The 20,359-nt window shown below is 36.2% G+C and overlaps 1 protein-coding gene across 1 annotated transcript in view; it reads right to left on the minus strand.

The window, feature by feature from the left end:
- Nucleotides 1-6,889, minus strand: part of LOC125282787 (uncharacterized) — an 85,672-nt gene extending 78,783 nt beyond the window's left edge. Inside the window, exon 1 of the mRNA XM_057304642.1 lies at nucleotides 6,780-6,889. The gene's annotated coding sequence lies outside the window, so the exon portion shown is untranslated. The remainder of the gene's footprint in view (nucleotides 1-6,779) is intronic.
- Between the last annotated feature and the right edge of the window lie 13,470 nt (nucleotides 6,890-20,359).

Below are 20,359 nucleotides of genomic sequence, written 5' to 3' on the forward strand. Positions count from 1 at the left end.
TATATCCATATCCATTTGTTCTGTGGCAGAGGCCACAGACTCTATCTTTTCTTTGTGTGTGGGGGGGGATTTCTTCTCCTTGCCATTCTGATGAGGGGAGGTTGCGGGGATGTACAGAGCCCAAATTATTGACCAGGACCCAAGCAATGTGCACTTGTTTTATAGGGACCTTAGGAATGTGGGCTTCTTATTTTTTCAGTCTCCCTTCTGGGGGAGGGGCCTGCCATGCTGATACTCAGACAACCTTGTTTGGGTAGAGTTGTCCTCTCCCCTGTGGGGGTGGGGGTTGGGCACAGTGTGAACCATTTTTTTCTGGGCTTTTGTTCTCTGGTGGCTTTCCCTGGGGGTTTTCTATGACTCTTCTGAGAGTCAGAACAACAGTGGCCATTTCCAAGCCTCTGTCTCAGAACAGAGAGTTTGCAGTCTGTTCTTCACTGAGCTCTCCTGGCCACTTTAACTTTGTTTCTGTCAGTGCTGCTAAAAACCCTGCAGGGTCCTGGGTTGTGCGCCCCACAGCCACTCTCCCAGCCATCACTCCCAGGGTGGGCACATCTCTGTTGTTTGTGCTTCTAACACTTCCAGATCCCCCGGTTCCCGCGCGCACACCCGAGCTCCCGGTTTCAGTCTGGTCCACGTGCTTCCAAGCTCCTGGTTTCAGCCTGGTTTCTCCGCAGCCTCTGGTCTGCAAATCTGGCCCACTCCCCAGTGCAGGTGGCTACTGCTTCCCAGTGCCTGAGGGCAGCAGTTCCTTCACACTTCCGTTTATCTTCTGATATCTGTGCACGGATTCACAGCTCCCTGCTTTGTACCTCAATATTCAGTGCTGGAGATGTTCGTTTGCAGAGATCCAGATGTATCTTCCTACGTCTTAGGCTGATTTCATGGGTGTTCAGGATGGTCTGGTAGATATCCTGCTCGCTGAAAAATTGTCCCCTACTCCTCCGCCATCTTTTTCTCCTCTAATCTATCAGTTCTGAAGGACAAGTTTACTGAATAAAAAATTCTTGGTTGGCAGTGTTCTTCCCCCCTTTTAAATTTGAGTGTATCATCCAATTCCCTCCTGGGCTGCAAGGTTTCTGCTTGCAGAAATCCACTAATTGATTTATGACATTTCCTTGAATATAATAAGTCACGTTTGCTGCTTTCAATATTTTCTTTTTCTTTAAGTTTTGAGAATTTAATTATATGTCTCAATGTGGGTCTCTTTTTATTCATTTTATTTGATGTTGTTTGTGCTCCTTGTAACTGGTTGTATGTTTATTTCTACAGGTTTGGGAATTTTTTTTAGCTCTTGCTAGAGTACGTTCTGCCCCTTTCTCATTCTCCTTTCCTTTTGTGACTCCCATAATACATATATTAAGTTTCACTTTATGATGACCCATAGTCCCTTAAGACATCTTTATTCCTTTTCATTCTGTTTTTCTTTTTGCTCCTCTGGTTAGATAATTTCTACTGAGTTGTCATTGACTTTACTGATTTTTCTTCTGCTTCACCTAGTCTGTTATGAAGTCATTCTATTGATTTTTTTTTCAAGTCAGTTATTTTATTCTTCAGCTTTATGATTTCTGTTTGGTACTCTTCTATCTCTGTTGAAATTTCTACTTTTTTCATGCATTACTCTCCTGACTCAGTAAGCATCTTTATAACCTTTATTTTGAATTCTCAGTTGTGTATATCACTTGTCTCTGTTTCCTTAGGGTCAGTTTCTAGATATTTGTCTTATTCTTTTGTTCAGAACATATTCCCATTTCTTCAGTTTCCTTAACTCTCTGTGTTGTTTTGTGTGCACTAGATAAAACAGCCATCTCTCCCAGTGATGACAGTCTGGCCTTGTGTAAGAGATGAACCTTGCCAATCAGCCTAGCCACTCTCTTGTTTGCCTCTCCAACTCTGAGCTTCTTTAAACTGCTATCTTTGTTCTTAGTAGCTCCCAGGAGATTCAGGTGTTCCATGACCAGTTGGCAGCCCAAAGACATTAGAAATGTCCACACACTAAATCATGCATCATGGATTACCACTAATTGTCCTTTTAGCTCATCAATGCAGACTAAGTGAAAGCTCAATCATCAGGCTGAAGATAGAAAAGTCAGGATGTTAGATAAGTAGTCTATCTCCTAATAGGGAGAAACTTGGAATTGGGTGTTTTTGCCCACTCATCCGGTTATGATTTGGAGGGGATAGTCATTGAGAGTGCTTTTGTACCCATATAGAACTGCATCATTAATTTATGTGGTCCTGGGGGACTCACAAATGCCAAGCCCCAGCAGCTCCCAGGACTGCCAAGCCCTTAGACAAAGAAGTTGGGGTGCTAGATGTATAGAAAAACTCATTTTAAGGAGAAGCTGGAGACTTGGTTTTATCCCTGGGATGAGCCATGAGAAGGCACAGTTTACTCTCACATGCTTACTCCAGATTCCAGAGGATTACTAATTAGGTTAACAAATGCCAAACACTGTTGGTTTTCAGAGCTAAGTGATTTGGGGGCCCATCCCTCAAGTGGCAGCTGTCAAAGTTGTGGACATGTCCCTTCTAGGGAGAAGTTAAAAACTTGGTTTTATTGTTACTGCTGGAAGAAGATAGAGAAAATGCCCACAAGCACTTTCAGGTTCCTAGGAGGATCCTAATTAGCCCCATGCAGGGTGATTTAGAAGTTTGACTCTCAGAGAGTAGATAAGAATGCAGTCAAACCCCTTCCAGAGAGAAACTGGGAGCCTTGTATTTTTGCCTACTCCCTCTGTATTGAGCCCAAGGGGATTGCCATTGGAAGTGTTCATGCACTTATTTAAAAATGCCATTTTTTTCAAGAAATAAGAAGTGTTGGTGAGGATGTGGAGAAAAAGAAACATTTTTATACTGTTGGGAATGTAAACTGGTACAGTCACTGTGGCAACAGCATGGAGGTTCCCAGAAAAAAATTAAAAATAGAAATACCATATGATCTGATAATTCTATTACTATTTCCCCCAAAGAAAACAAAACTAATTTGAAAAGATATTTGCACCCCTATGTTTATTGCAGCAATAGCCAAAGTATGGAAGCAACCTAAGTGTTCATTGATAGACAAATGGTTAAGAAAGATTAGAGATTAGATAGATAGATATAGATATGTAACAGAATATTACTCAATATTACTCAGCCATAATATAAGGTGAGAATGTGCCATTTGCTAAAACATGAATGGACCTAGAGGATATTATGCTAAGTGAAATAAGTCAGACTGAGAAAGACAAATACCATATGATTTCATACATATGCAGAATCTTAAACAAACAAAAAGAAGAATCAGACCTATAAATGCAGAGAACAAACTAATGGTTACCAGAGCAGAGGGGGTTGGAGAATGGGCCAAATGGGTAAAGGGAAGTGGGAGATACAGGCTTCCAGTTGTGCAATGAATAAGTCACAAGAATAAAAGATGCAGCATAAGGAATATAGTCAATGATACTGCAATAACATATAATGGCAGATGGTAGTTACACTTGTGGTGTGAGCATAGCATAATCTATAAACTTGTCATGGGGTGCCTGGGTAGCTCAGTCAGTTAAGTGTCTGACTCTTGATTTCAGCTCACGTCATGATCTCAGGGTCGTGAGATCAAGCCCTGCATCAGGTTCCACCACTGGGCATGGAGCCTGCTTAAAATTCTCTCCCTCTCCCTTTGCCCTTCCCCACCCCACTTATGCTCTCTCTCTTTTAAAAAAAATTAATTTGTCAAATCACCATATTGTATACCTAAAGCTAACAATACACTGTGTCAACTATACTCAAATAAAATAAGATAAAATAAAATAAAATAAAAATAAAATAAAATAGAATGGGTGTCCTCTTTTTAAAATTTGTGCCTTTAGGACTTATGAATACTGAGGCTCACTGGTTCTCCGAGCTAGTAATTTGGGAGCCAGGAACCTGGCTGGCAGCCATAAAACTTGATTTCGAGGTATGTGGTCCAGACCCCTTGCTTTTAGGGTGTTCCCTCCAAGTTGTAAGGCTTGTTCCAGGGGTGGGACTTATGGCATTGAGTATGTCTCAAGTTTTCCTAATCATTTCAATGTGGGTATTTTACTGGTTGCCTAATGTATAGGAGACACTCAACTAATTTCTGGGTTTTTCTCAGAGGGAACTGATCTGTGTTTAGCTGTATATGCAGTCCATCTGTGGGAGGAAGAAAGTCAGGAGTCTCCTATCCTGCCATCCCTTTATTTTTCAATCTACGTGTCTTTATATCTAATATGTGTTTATTATAAACAGGTAGTTGGGTGGTTGTTGTTGTTGTTTTTTAAATCAACTCTGACATTATCTGTATATTTAGACCATTGACATTTAAAGTGATTATTGTTATACCTGGATTAATAGCTACCATATTTGTTACTTATTTCTCTCTTTCTTTCTTTTTCTTTCCATTTTCTCTCTTCTTTTGTCAATGTTGTAAACATGAGTTGGGTTTCTTTTTCTTTTTTTTTTTTTATTCACCCTAGATACCTGATAAAGCTCCTGGAGGAAAATTTCATAAAAGTGTGGGATATTATATAAGACTCTGTCCTAGAACATTTTATCTCTCAATCTAGTTCATGTTCAGTCTCCAGCAATTATTCAATGATACTCTAAGTTTTCTTATTAGTTGCTGGATCCAGTTTTGATTTTTGTTTTCAGTAAGATGTGATTCTCATTTTTCACCTATCTGTATAGTTTGGGAGTCATGGTTTGCCCTATGACTTCAGTTCTTTGATGAAGCAAAGGGTTGTTGAATTTCAGTTAATTTTGTTTTCTTAGTATATAGACATAAAATTGGTTTTTTTATAGTTTTACCTTATGTCCAGTAATCTTAATAAATCAAGTTGATAATTTTCAGAGTTCAGTATAGACTACAGATTCTTTTAGACTGCGATAACTGCACAGTCATAATGTCTGCAGCTGAGAGTTTTCTCTCTCCCTTTGAATTTTTACAACTTTTCTTCTTAATTTATTATAACAGCTAGGGTAACCAGGACAATAATGAGTAAAAATAATGATAAAACACATTTATATCTCATTCCCAATATTGAAGGAAAATAATTTACTATTAAGTTGCTGAAAGTATTTTGTATTTTTTAAAGATACAAATTCCAAATAAAGAAATTTTAATTCATTTATTTATTGAGATTATGTTTTTTCTTATTTGATTAATGAGGTAAAGTTCTATAGTGATTTTTATTCCTATAAAATTGGTATTAACATCCCTACTTTCTATTCAGATTTTAGTGATTTGGGTCTTCTTTCATTTTTTCTTCATCAATCTAAATTTTTCTCAATTTCATTGATCTAATGAATCCTCTGTGGACAGCATATATTTGGATAATGTTTTTGATCCATTCTGCCAACCTCTGCCTTTTATTTGGAGAATTTAATCCACTTACATTTAATTACTGATAAAGAATTTATTGCTGTCACTGCAAGTTGTTGTTTTGTTGTTGTTGTTGTTCCTCGTTTCCTCTGATATTGACTTCTTTCATGTTCAGTTGATTTTTTAAGGGACTATGTATTTTGTTTCCTTTTTAAATTTCCTTTGCATGCATTCTGTAAATACTTTCTTTTTAGTTAGCGAGGGGATTATGTATAACTTCTTAAAATTATAACAATCTAATTTAAATTGATATCAAACTTAACTCCAGTTACATCCCAAAACTACTCCCATACAGCTCCATCCTCCTTTTTTTATATTGCCACAAACCACATTTTTATACATTGTATGCTCAATGACATAGAGTTGGTGTTATTTGTATATATTTTCTTTACAATATTATATAAAATAAAAAGTGGAGTTACAAACCACAATTTCAGTAATGCTGGCTTTTATATTTGGCATGTACTTTACTAAAAATGTTTATTTCTTCATATAGCTTAAAGTTATTGTCTAACATCCTATCACTTCGACCTGAGAGAGTCCCTTTAGAGTTTCTTATAAGCCAGGTCTAGTAGCAATGCCTTGGATGCCAGGAGATCTTCTATTCTTTGTAGTTTGGTTTTGTGCTGGAGCACTTCTTCACATTTCCACCAAATTTTCTTACAATTTTGAAGATTTTTTTCTTAAGTAACATTCTCTTAGTTACTGTAAACATTTGATTGTTTCCCACTGCTCTGACAAAGTTGAAATTGACAGTTCCTGGGGTTTTGTTTGTTTGTTTTTGGTTTTTAATGTTTCTTCCAAAGATCAAGAACTTAGGGACACCTAGTCTATTTTGCTGCCTTATGGTAGTTATTTGGAAACTATTTCAGAACACTCAGTTTATATTTTATAGCAAAGTACTTAGTCAACTGGCCATACCAGTTTTACACATGTTCTAACTTCTTACATATTTTTCTCTCCATTAGAAATTTCCCAACTTGGTGATAAGGAGATGAAAAGTCTATCTTGTGAAAGCTCCATTTTTAAAATTCCTCTTGTTATTAGAAAAGATGATGTAAGAAATGAAAATTATGTTCTCTAAGAAACTGATCATATAACATCTAGTTTGTTACGACAATTCACAATGTAGGGTGAATCCTATCTATTTTCTGTTTCATAAACAGGAAAGGAAAACTATTAACCATTACCTAATGAATACTTGTTTGGTGGATTAATGAGCACATAACAAATTCACTTAAAGATAAATATTAATTGATTGATTAGAATAAAATTATTTTTGAGAAGTTGTCCTATGTTTGAATTTCTTATATTCTTTTAACAACAGAACTATAGATTTAGAATACTGTAACTGTTAAACTGTGTTTTACTTGCCCAAACATCATAAATCTCTACTTACCTATGACTTTGTTTAAATCTAATTGATGTATTAGATCACTAATTGATGGATTTACTGCTGGAAGATCTGCTGTATCTTGAAGTTCTGAGGCCACTTCATTTTTAACTAGAATAATAACAGATTGCCAGATTAGTTGATTTAAAACTAAAATTTTGTTTATGGTCAAATTATAGCACATAAAATTAATTAGAAATATTTTACTGTATGGTTATTTAGTTTTATTTTTTTAAGTTTCTTTTTAAATTCCAGTTAGTTAACATACAGAGAGATATTAGTTTCAGGTGTACAATTTAGTGATTCAACACTTACATACAGCACCTAGTGCTTATCACAAGTATACTCCTTAATCTTATTTACTTCACAATTTAACATACATTATCTAATTAAATACACATATGCCTAATAATTTTTAAAAACTGATTAAATAGCTACTATGTGCTAGATATTATACTAAGCACTTCTCAAATATTACCTCCTTTAATACTCACAATAATTCTAGGAAGTAGGTATTTTATTCCCCTTTAACAGATACCCAAAGTAGAGCTGAGAGAGATTATGAATATTTTAGAAGTTCACATAGTTATTAAGTACAAAAGCTTAAAATGAATTTTGTTCTTTTAGAATCCAAAATCTATTCTCCAGCTAGTAGATTCAAATGCCTACCAGAACTGAGCATGTAATGTGAGTGAAATGGAACTGCTGATGTTTGGAGTGGCATGAATAACAGAAGTGAAATAGAGAGTATATGTTTATTAAAAATAAAAAGTTATTACTCTTACTGACTGTTACAAATACAGGCCTAGTGTTCCTGGGTCATCTAAATTCTCAAGAGAATACAGAAATGTAGATATTTGAAAGGAATTCCAAGATTTTAAAGTATTTATTAAATATTAATTTAAAAGTTTTAAGCATGTTTGTGGATAAAATATCACCAGCTATTATCACAAGAGATTTACCTAATTTTATAAAGGATTAACTCTAACACATGGGTAGAATTTAAGAGTCAATTGCTAGATTATATTTCTTTGTAAAACATCATTATTTATCCACCAAAATATCTATCATCTAGGAACAGGAAAATAAGATGCTGAGGAAATCAACACTTTCAGAAAAAGAAAATGCCAATAAACAAAATATGCCAAGAAAAAAGTGGAAAGAATAATTAAAAATTAAAATTCGCAATTAAATTAATCTTTCAAAAGGTCAGACCCCCCCATATTTTAATGCATAGAATTCCTTATAATTCTTAAAGAATTAAATCTTATGCCATAGTACATAAAAAGGGAATTTTTCCATTTCCTTTGCAAAGAAAATAGTCATTGTGAAGACATTGACATTGAAATAGACATAACTGGTATAATTGACAATTAAAAAACACACATAGAAATATAATGCAATGAAATATAATGCAAGTCACATATGTAACTGAAGATAATAATAGCTTTATTGAAAATAAAAGAAATAAGTAAAATCAATTTTAGTAATGTTTTATTTAACAAAATAGATTTAAAAAATCATTTCAACATGTAATAAAAATACAATGGATGAGATATGTTAAGTAATTATTTTCATAGTAGGTCTTCAAACTCAAGTATATATTTTAAACTTATAGTACACCTCAATTCAGATTAGCTGCATTTCAAGTGTTTGATATCCACATGTGGCTAGTTGTTGCCACATTACACAGTATAGGTTTAGAATATAAATGCGAAAATCTTAAATAAGTAATAAGGAAATAGAATTCATAAGTTTATTAAAATAACAGCATGGCATCATCTAGTAGGATTCATTCCCAGAATTCAAGGTAAATCATCTCTTAATATAGTTATTATATTAATGGTTCTCAGGAGAAATGATGTAAGATTATCTTAAGGTAAAAAGTCATTTATAAAACTTAAACGTATATTCCTTTTTGATTTCCCCAACTTTATAGAGATATAGTTCACATATAACATTGTATAAGTTTAGGGTTTATAATGTGATGATTTTACACTTATATATTGCAAACTGAATACCACAATAAGATTAATATGTCTATCATTTTACATCTTGCAAACTGAATACCACAATAAGGTTAATATATCTATCATCTTACATCACATACACACACACACACACACACACACACACACACACACACACACATATTTAAGATGCAGTCTCTTGGGAATTTTCAAGTACACAGTATATTTAAGATGTAGTCTCTTGGGAATTTTCAAATATACAGTAGAGTATTGTTAACTACAGTCACCATGCTGTATATTACAACCCCAGAACTTATTAATCTTATAAATTGAAATTTATACTCTTTGGCCAACATTTCCCCATTTCACCTACTTTCAGGCCCCTGGCAACCACTATTCTACTCTATGTTCCCATGAGTTAGCACTTTTTGGGTTACATATATAAGTAAGATAATACAGTACTTGTCTTTTTTGTCTGACTTATTTCACTTAGCTTAATAACCCCAAGGTCCATCCATGTTTTGCAAAGAACAACATTTCGTTCTTTTTTATGGCTGAATAATATTTCACTGTGTATTTTTGCACATTTACTTTATCCATTGATTTGTCAAAAAGACACCTAGATTTTTTCCATAACTTGGCTAAGGTGAATAATGCTGTAATAGACATGGAAGTGCAGGTATTTCTTTGGAATTCTGATTTCATTTTCTTTAGATACATACCCAGAAGTTGGCATGTTGAATCATATGGTAATTCTTTCTTTCTTTTTTTTAAGAACCTCCACATTGTTTTCCATTGGCTGTAACAATATGGTTCCCTTTTCTCCACATCCTCACCAGCATTTGTTATCTCTTGTTTTATTGATAATAACCATTTTAACATGTGTGAGATGATATCTTATTGTGCTTTTGATACACATTTCCTTGACAATTAGTAATGTTGAGAATCTTTTCATCTACCTGCTGGCCATTTAATGTTTTCTTTGGAAAAAGGTATATATTCAGGTCCTCTATCCAGTTTTAATTGGATTACTAGTGTTAATGCTATTGAGTTATATATTTTAGATATTGACCTCTTATTCAACATGAAGTTTACAGACATTTTTTCTATTCTGCAGGTTTCCTTTTCATTTTGTTGACAGTTTCTTTTGCTGTACAGATTTAAAGTTTGGTTTGTCCTATTTATTTACTTGTGCTTTTGTTGCTTGTGCTTCTGGTATGTTGTCCAAAAAGTCATTGCCAAGACCAATGTCAAAGAGCCTTTTCAATGTCAAAGAGATTTATGGTTTCAGGGCTTACAGTTCAGTCTTTAATCCCTTTCAAGTTGATTTTCGTGTATAGGAATCAATTTCATTTTTTGCATGTAGATATTAAAGTTTCCCAACACAACTTATTGAAAAGACTATCCTTTCTTCATTTGAGTATTCTTGGCTTCCTTGAGTAATATTAGTTGACTGTATGTGCATAGGTTTATTTCTGGACTCTCGATTCTGTTTCATTTGTCTTTGTGGTAGTTTTTTATGCCAGTTTTGATTACAATAGCTTTGTAGTATATAGTTTAAAATCAGGAAGTCCAATGCCTGCAATTTTGTTCTTTCTTAAGATAACTTTGGCTGTTTGTGGGGTTTTTTTGTTCCTATTATTCCACACAAATTTTATGATAGCTTTTTCTATTGCTGTGGAAATGCCATGTATAGTGACTGCATAAATCTACAGATGGCTTTGGGTTGTATGGATATTTTAACAATATTAATTCTTCCTCATTTTGGGAGAGGAAGATGATAATAGAGTAGGAGGGCCTTGAGCTTACCTCTTCCCATGAATACAACTAAATAACTATAAAATCATCCTAAATACCCCAGAAATTGACCTGAAAACTGACAGAACAAACACAACTATAGGGAAGAAAAAGGCCACATCAAAGAAGGTAGGAAGTGTGGAGATTTGGTATAGAGAAGAAGTGAATCATGGGTACTGCAGAGGGGAGGGAGCCATAGTCAAGAAGAATGGCAAGAGACAGTGGAGCATACAGGGGAATGCACAAGAAGAACATTTCCCCAAATCCATTGGCTTGGAAAATGAGAGGAGCTGAATTTTGTGAGTTCTTGTAACCAGTGGACCTTTAAAGCCCAGAATTTTAAAGGTCAGTGGGCATGGCTGGCATAGAGCTCAGAGGGCACTAGATAGTTCCTGGAGAGAAGGGAGGGAAACAACCTAGAGGCAGACAGCTTGGAAATAGTGATCTGAAGAACCCATGGGGCACAATGGAGGGAGATTATTTGTTCTTCTCAGAGTGCATCCATAAGAAGAAGTGCTCATGGTGACGCCTCTCCAGGAACAAAGGAGCTAGCTGGCAGTTTCCCTCTCCACCCCTCAGCATAAACACAAGGTCATTTGTGGAAAGCAGCATAGCACCAACACTGGCTGCCTAACTTGCATACACCAAGCCCCATGCCCTTGCACTCTGGTGGGAATGCCCTTCTCAGTTGAGCTTGCATCATTCCCAGTGTGTTGGGCCCCTATCCCAGACAACCAACACAACCCCCTGCCCACAAACACATCTCCCAACCAGAGCTTTCTGCAGGGTCTCAGTCCTGGTGGAGGTTGTGTCAGGTCTCATTTCACAAGCAGAACAAGCACACCTAGTTAAAATCCACCATATTCAGGAGCAGGACCAGATGACTGGCCTGAAGGATAGAGCAACCAAAACACAACAGCAGAGTGCACACAGCACATACCAGGGACACTACTGAAGTGCCAGGCCATGACCACTTCTTCTTAAGGCCTTTACCTTCAGGAGCATGAGACATAACTGGCTTTTCTAACATAGAGAAGAATGCTGAGATTTAGACAAAATGCCAAGATGGAGCAATTCATCTAAAATGAAAGAAGATAAGACCATGACCAGAGATATAAACAAAACAGATATAAATAACATGCCTAATGGAGAATTTAAAACTACAATTATAAGGATACTTACTAAGCTTGAGAAAAGAAGACATGAGTGAGACCCTTACCACAGAGATAAAAGAGGTAAAAAATATCAATCAGAGATGAAGAGTGCAGTATATGAGGTAAGAAACAGGTTTCATGCAATGAACAGCAGGTTGGAAGAAGCAGAGGAATGAATTAGTGACCTAGAAGACAAAGTATTGGAAATTAATGAAGCTGAAGAAAAGGGAGAAAGAATAACTATGCAAAACAAGAATAGACTTAGGGAACTCAGTAACTACATCGAGCATAATAATGTTCATTATTATAGGAGTTACAGAAGAAGAAAGAGAAAAAGGGTCAGAAAATATATTTGAAGAAGTAATAGCTGAAAATTTCCATAATCTGGAGAAGGAAACAGTCATTCAGATCCAGGAGGCACAGAGAAATCCCATCAAAATCAACAAAAGCAGGCCAACACTAACACATATTATAATTAAATTTGCAAAATACAGTGATAAAGAAAACAATCTTAAAAGCAGAGCAAAAGAAATCCTTAACTATATCCATAAGGCTAGCTGCAGATTTCTCAACAGAAACTTGGTAAGCCAGAAGGGAGTGCCAGGATATATTCAATGTACTGAATGGGAAAAATCTGCAGCCAAGAATATTCTATCCAGCAAGGCTATCATTCAGAATAGAAGAAGAGATAAAGAATTTCCCAGACAAACAAAAACTAAAGAAGTTCATGACCACTAAATCATCCCTCAAGAAATATTAAAGGGTTCTCTGAGTGGAAAGGGGAGACCAGAAGTGACAAGGACAAGAAAGGATCAGAGAAAATCTCCAGAAACTATGATAAAATAAGTATAAAATGGCAATAAATACACATTTATCAGTAATTACTTTGAATGTAAGTAGACTAAATGCTGCAATAAAAATATATAGGGCATCACAATGGATTAAAAAACAAGACCCATCTATATGTTGCCGAAAGAGACCCATTTTAGACCTAGAAACACCTGCATCAATCTGCAGGTGAATGAAGAGGGGGTGAAGAAACAGCTATCAAGTGGATGTCCAAAGAAAGCCAGAGTGGCAATACTTACTGGACAAACTAGACTTTAAAACAAAGACTGTAAGAAGAGACAAAGAAGGGCACTGTAAAATATAAAGGGACAATCCAACAAGAAGATCTAACAATTGTAAATGTTTATGCACCCAATAAGGGAACACCTGAATATATAAAACAGTTAATAACAAACTTAAAGGAACTCATTAATAATGATACAATAGTAGGGGACTTTAACACCACACTTACATCAATAGACAAATTATCTAAACAGAAAATCAACAAGGAAACAATGGCTTTGCCTGAAACATTGAACCAGATGGATCTAACAGATAATTCAGAACATTACATCCTGAAACAGAATACTCATTCTTTTCTATTGCGCATGGACCATTCTCCAGAATGGATCACATATTAGGTCACAAAACAGGACTGATCAAATATAAAAACTTTGAAATCATACCATGCACCTTTTCTGACCACAGCACTATGAAACTAGAAGTCAACCACAGGAAAAAAAATATGGAAAAATCCCAAATACATGGAGATTAAGCAACATGCTACTAAAGAATGAATGGATTAACCAGGAAATCAAAGAAATAAAAACTACATGGACATTTCCCCATTGATATTCTTTCCCTACTTTGATGAAGATTAATTGACCATATAGTTGCAGGTCCATTTCTGGGTTTTCTGTTCTGTTTCATTGATCTGTGTGTCTGTTTTTGTGCCAGTACCACACTGTCTTGACCATGACACTTGTGTAATATAACTTGAAGTCCAGAATTGTGATGCCTCCAGCTTTTCTTTACTTTTTCAAGATTGCTTTGGCTATTTGGGGTCTTTTGTATTTCTTTTTCTTTCTTTCTTTCTTTTTTTTACTTAAGAAAAAGTAAAATCTGATTAATTTCATTGTGCTCCCACTTTTTTAGGGAAAGAGAAGATTTAGGAACCCTGGTGCACATTGAAGTCCTCTTAAACTGGACCATATGCTTGATGAACATTAATAAGAATAAAACACATCTAAATGAAACTCTTCTCCTTTCTAGTGTCTCTTTATTTCCCTTGAGTGAACCACCCCTTTGTAGTGACAGAGGAATTAGTGTGCTTTGTTTCTTGTGTAATCGCCAGGGGTAGAGCTACTGACAGAAACAAATGGCCTGGATTCTTTGGATTTTTTGTGTGGTGCCTTACTGGGGTTCTACTCAGTCTCTGCTACTGCTCCTAACAAGACATGTTTCCAGACTTCCTTGTGCACATTCAAATGCACAGTCCCTTCAAATAGTGATATGGGGGATCCCCCAAAATTTCCTACATCATTGTTGTCATTCTATAGTTTAGCTTGCCAAAGTCAAACTCTCCTACAAAGATCGTTTCTTCTTCTTCTTTTTTTTTATATTCACTATCTTTTATTTTATTTTATTTTTTAATAATTTTTATTTTATGTTAGTCACCATACAGTATATCCTTAGTTTTTGATGATATGTTCCATGATTCATTATTTGCATATAACACCCAGTGCACCATGCAATATGTGCTCTCCTTAATACCCATCACTGGCCTATCCCAATCCCCCACCCCCCTCTCCTCTGAAGCCCCCAGTTTGTTTCCCAGAGTCCATAGTCTCTCATGGTTTATTCCCCGAAGGCTTTTTCTGCATCAATGGAGAGGACCGTATGATTCTTGTCTCTTCTCTTATTAATGTGTTCTATCACACAGATTGATTTACGAATGCTGAACCACCCTTGCATCCCAGGGGTGAATGCCACCTGGTCGTGATGGATAATCCTTCCAATGTACCTTTGGATCCTATTAGCTAGGATCCTGTTGAGAATTTTGGCATCCATGTTCATTAGGGATATGGGTCTGTAATTCTCCCATTTTGGTGGGGTCTTTGCCTGGTTTTGAGATCAGCTACATGCAAAAGAATGAAACTTGGCCACTCTCTCACACCGTACACAAAGATAAACTCCAAATGGATGAAAGACCTCAATGTGAGACAGGAATCCATCAAAATCCTAGAGGAGAACATAGGCAGCAACCTCTACGACATCGGCCACAGCAACTTTTTTCATGACACATCTCCAAAGGCAAGAGACACAAAAGATAAAATGAACTTGTGGGACTTCATCAAAAGAAAAAGCTTCTGCACAGCCAAGGAAACAGTCAAAAAAACTAAGAGGCAGCCCACGGAATGGGAGAAGATATTTGCAAATGACACTACAGATAAAAGACTGCTATCCAAGATCTACAAAGAACTTCTCAAGCTCAATACACAAGAAACAAATAATCAAATCAAAAATGAGCAGAAGATAAGAACAGACACTTTCCCAATGAAGACATACAAATGGCTAACAGGCACATGAAAAAATGCTCAAAATCATTAGCCATTAGGGAAATTCAAATCAAAACCACATTGAGATACCACCTTATGCCAGTTAGAATGGCAAAAACTGACAAGGCAGGAAACAACAAATGTTGGAGAAGATGTGGAGAAAGGGGATCCCTCCTACATTGTTGGTGGGAATGCAAGTTGGTACAGCCACTTTGGAAAACAGTGTGGAGGTCCCTCAAAAAGTTAAAAATTGAGCTACCCTATGATCCAGCAATTGCACTACTGGGTATTTACCCCAAAGTTATAGATGTAGTGAAGAGAAGGGCCATATGCACCCCAATGTTCATAGCAGCATTGTTCACAATAGCCAAATCATAGAAGAAGCCGAGATGCCCTTCAACAGATGACTGGATTAAGAAGATGTGGTCCATATATACAATGGAATATTACTCAGCTATCAGAAAGAACGATTTCTCAACATTTGCTGCAACATGGACAGGACTGGAGGAGATAATGCTAAGCGAAATAAGCCAAGCAGAGAAAGACAATTATCATATGGTTTCACTCATTTATGGAACATAAGAAGTAGGAAGATTGGTAGGAGAAGAAAGGGAAGAAGGAAGGGGGGGTAAGCAGAAGGGAGAATGAAGCATGAGAGACTATGGACTCTGGGAAACAAACTGAGGGCTTCAGTGGGGAGGGTGGTGGGGGAATGGGATAGGCTGGTGATGGGTATTAAAGAGGGCACGTATTGCATGGTGCACTGGGTGCTATACACAAGTAATGAATCATGGAACTTTACATCAAAAACTTATGATGTACTGTATGGTGACTAACATAACACACACAAAAAATTATTATTAAAAAAAATAAGTGATCAAAAACCTCCCCAAAAAACAAGAGCCCAGGGCCTAATGTATTCCCTGGGGAATCCTACCAAACATTCAAAGAAGAAATAATACCTATTTTCCTGAAGCTGTTCCAAAAAATAGAGAGAAGGAAACCTTCCAAAACTTCTGTGAGGCCAGGATTACCTTGATCTCTTTTTTATTTCCATACAAATTTTAGGATTGTTTGTTCTGGCTCTGTGAAAAATTATGGTGGTATTTTGATAGCGATTGCATTAAACTTGTAGTTTGCTTTGGGTAGTATAGACATTTTAATAATTTTTGTTCTTCTAATCCACGAGCATGGGATGTTTTTCCATTTCTTTGTGTCATCTTCGATTTCTTTCATAAATGTTTTATAGTTTTCAGAGTACAGATCTTTTACCACTTTGGTTTGGTTTATTCCTAGGTATCTTATGGTTTTTGGTGCAATTGTAAATGGGATCAATTCCTTGATTTCTCTTTCTGCTGCTTCATTATTAGTGTATTAAAATGAAACAGATTTCTGGGACCTGGGTTGCTCAGTGGATTAAATATGTGACTTTTGATTTTGGCTCAGGTCATGATCTCAGGGTCCTGGGATTGTGGCCCACATTAGGCTCTGCACTCAGTAGGGAAACTGCTTCTCCATCTCCCTCTGCCCCTCCTCACTCATGCACTCTATCTCTCTCAAATAAATGAAATAAAATCTTTGTTTTATTTAAATTCAATTAGCCAACACATGGTATATCATTAATTTCAGATGTAGTGTTCAACAATTCATCAGTTGCTCATAACACCCAGTGCTCATTACATCACATGCCCTCCTTAATGCCCATCACCCTGTTACCCCATCCCCCCAACCGCCTACTTTTCAGCAACCCTCAGTTTGTTTCCTATATTTAAGAGTCTCTCATGGTATCTATCCCTCTCTGACTTCTTCCTATCCAGTTTCCCCTCCCTTCCCTTATGATCCTCAGCACTGTTTCTTATATTCTACATATGAGTGAAACCATATGATAATTGTCTTTCTCTGACTGGCTTATTTCACAGAGCATAATACCCTTCAGTTCATCTGCATCAATGTAAATAGTAAGTATTCAACATTTTTGGTGATTGAGTAATATTCCATTGTGTGTGTGTGTGTGTGTGTGTGTGTGTGTGTGTGTGTGTGTGTGTGTATCACATCTTATTTATCCATTCATCTGTTGAAGGATATCTCACTCCTTCCACAGTTTGGCTATTGTGTACATTGTTGCTATGAAAATTGGGGTGCAGGTGCTCCTTAGTTTCACTATATCTGTATCTTTGGGGTAAATACCTAGTAGTAAAATTTCTGGGTCCTAGGATACCTCTACTTTTAACTTCTTGAGGAAACTCCATACTGTTTTCCAGAGTGGCTGTACCAGCTTGCATTCCCACCAAAAGTGTAAGAGGGTTGGTTCCCTTTCTCAGCATCCTCTCCAACATTTGTTGTTTCCTGTCTTGTTGATTTTAGCCATTCTGACTGATGTAAGGTGGTATCTCATTGTGGTTTTGATTTGCATTTCCCTGATGCCAAGTGATGTTGAGCATTTTTTCATGTGTGTGTTGGCCATTTGTATGTCTTCTTTGGAGAAGTGTCCTTTGATGTCTTTTGCCCATTTTTTGACTGGATTATTTGTTTTTTGGGTGTTGAGTTTGAGAAGTTCCTTATCAATCTTGGATACCACCCCTTTATCTGATATGTCATTTGCAAATACCTTCTCCCATTATGTAAGTTGCCTTTTAGTTTTGCTATTTTCTTTGCTATGCAGAATCTTTTTATCTTGATGAAGTCCCAAGAGTTCATTTTTGCTTTTATTTCCTTTGCCTTTAGAGACATGTCTAACAAGAAGTTGCTGCAGCCAAGATTGAAGAAGTTGATGCCTGTGCTCTACTCTAGGATTTTTATGGATTCCTGTCTCACATTTAGGTTTTTCACATTTTGGGTTTATCTTTGTGTTGATGTGAGAGAACAGTTCAGTTTCATTATTCTGCATGTGGCATTTATTGAAGAGACTGTCTTTTTTCCATTGGATATTGTTTCCTGCTTTGTCAAAGAGTAATAGACTTTAGAGTTAAGGGTCCATTTCTGGATTCTCTCTTCTGTTCCATTGATCTATGTGTCTGTTTTTGTTCCAGTACCATACCATCTTGATAATCACAGCTTTGTAATATAGTTTGAAGTCAGGCATTGTGATGCCACCAGCAATGGCGTTTTTTTCAACGTTCCTCTGGCTATTCAGGGTCTTTTCTGGTTCCATAGAAATTTTAGGGTTATTTGTTCCAGGTCTGTGAAAAATGTCGATGGTATTTTGATAGGGATTGCACTGAATGTGTAGATTGTTCTAGGTAGCACAGACATTTTAACTATATTTCTTCTTCCAATCCATGAGCATGGATTTTTCCATTTCCTTGTGTCTTCCTCAATATCTTTCAACGTGCTCTGTAGTTTTTAGAGTACAGATCCTTTATATCTTTGGTTAGGTTTATTCCTAGGTATCTTATGGTTTTTGGTGCAATTGTAAATGAAATAGATTCCTTGATATCTCTTTCTACAGTCGCATTGTTAGTGTATAGAAATGCAACTGATTTCTGTGCATTGATTTTGTATCCTGCCATGCTGCTGAATTGCTGTATGAGTTCTAGCAACTTGGGGTGGAGTCTTTTGGGTTTTCCACATAAATTATCATGTCATCTGTGAAGAGTAATGGTTTGTCTTCTTCTTTGCTGATTCGAATGCCTTTTATTTCTTTTCATTGTCTGACTGCTGAGGTTAGGACTTCTACTACTTTGTTGAACAAAAGAGGTGAAAGTGAGATTCCCTGTCATGTTCCTGACTTTAGGGGAGAAGCTCTCAGTTTTTCCCTATAGAGAATGACATTCACTGTGGGGTTTTCATAGATGGCTTTTATGATATTGAGGTATGTTCCTTATATCCCTACATTGTGGAGAGTTTTAATCAAGAAAGGATGTTGATTTTATCAAATGGTTTTTCTGCATCAATTAAGAGGATCATATTCTTGTCCTTTCTTTTATTAATGTGATGTATCATGTTGATTGATGTGCAAATGTTGAATCACCTTTGCAACCCAGGAATAAATCCCACCTGGTCATGGTGAATAATCTTTTTAATGTAATGTTGGATCCTGCTGACTAGTATCTTGGTAAGTATTTTGGCATCTATGTTTATCGGGGATATTGGTCTCTAATTCTCCTTGTTGATGCATATTTGACTGGCTTTGGGAGCAAAGTAATGCTGGTTTCAACAAATGAGTTTGGAAGTTTTCCTTTCATTTCTATTTTTTGAAGTAGCTTCAGTAGAATAGGTATTATTTCTTCTTTAAATGTTTGGTAGAATTCCTCTGGGAAGCCATCTGGCCCTGGACTTGTTTTGTTTTGTTTTGTTTTGTTGGAGGGGGATTAGATTACTACTTCAATTTCCTTGCTGGTTATAGGTCTGTTCAGATTGTCTATATTTTTTCCTATTCCAGTTTTTGTAGTTTATAAGTTTCCAGGAATGCATCCATTTCTTCCAATTGCCTAATTTGCTGGCATATAGTTGCCCATAATATGTTCTTAAAATTGATTGTATTTCCTTTGTGTTGGTAGTGATATCTCCTCTTTCATTCATGATTTCATTAATTTGGGTCCTTTCTTTTTTCTTTTGGATAAGTATGGCTAGGGATGTATTGATCTCATTAATTTCTTTCAGAGAACCAGCTTCTAGTTTTGTTGATCTGTTCTACTGTTTTTCTGGTTTCTATTTCATTGAGTTCTTGCACTAATCTTTATTATTTCTCTTCTGCTTGTTTTAGGCTATATTTGCTGTTCTTTCTCCAGGTTCTTTGGGTGTAAGATTAGCTTGTGCATTTGAGCTTTTTCTAATTTTTTGAGAGAGGCTTCTATTGCAATGTGCTTCCCTCTTAGGACCACCTTTGCTGTATCCCAAAGGCTTTTAACAGTTATGTTTCATTTTCATTTGTTTCAATGATTTTTTTTAAATTCTTCTTCAATTTCCTGGTTGACCCATTCATTCTTTAGTAGGATGCTCTTTAACCTCCAATGTTTGAGTTCCTTCCAAATTTCCTCTTGTGGTTGATTTTAAGTTTCAAAAAATTGTGGACTGAAAATATGCAGCGAATAATTTCAATATTTTGGTTTGGGCTGAGACCTGATTTGTGACCCAGCATGTGGTTTATTCTGGAGAAGGTTCCATGTACACTAGAGAAGAATGAATATTCTGTTGGTTTATGATGGAATGTTCTGTATATGTCTATGAATTCCATCTGGTCCAATGTGTCATTCAAAGCCCTTGTTTCTTTGTTGATCTTCTGCTTAGATGGCCTGTCCATTGCTGGAGTGGGGTGTTGAAGTCCCCTACGATTGTTA

This window comes from Ursus arctos, unplaced genomic scaffold (assembly GCF_023065955.2).
Source record: "Ursus arctos isolate Adak ecotype North America unplaced genomic scaffold, UrsArc2.0 scaffold_30, whole genome shotgun sequence".
Lineage (NCBI taxonomy): Eukaryota > Metazoa > Chordata > Mammalia > Carnivora > Ursidae > Ursus > Ursus arctos.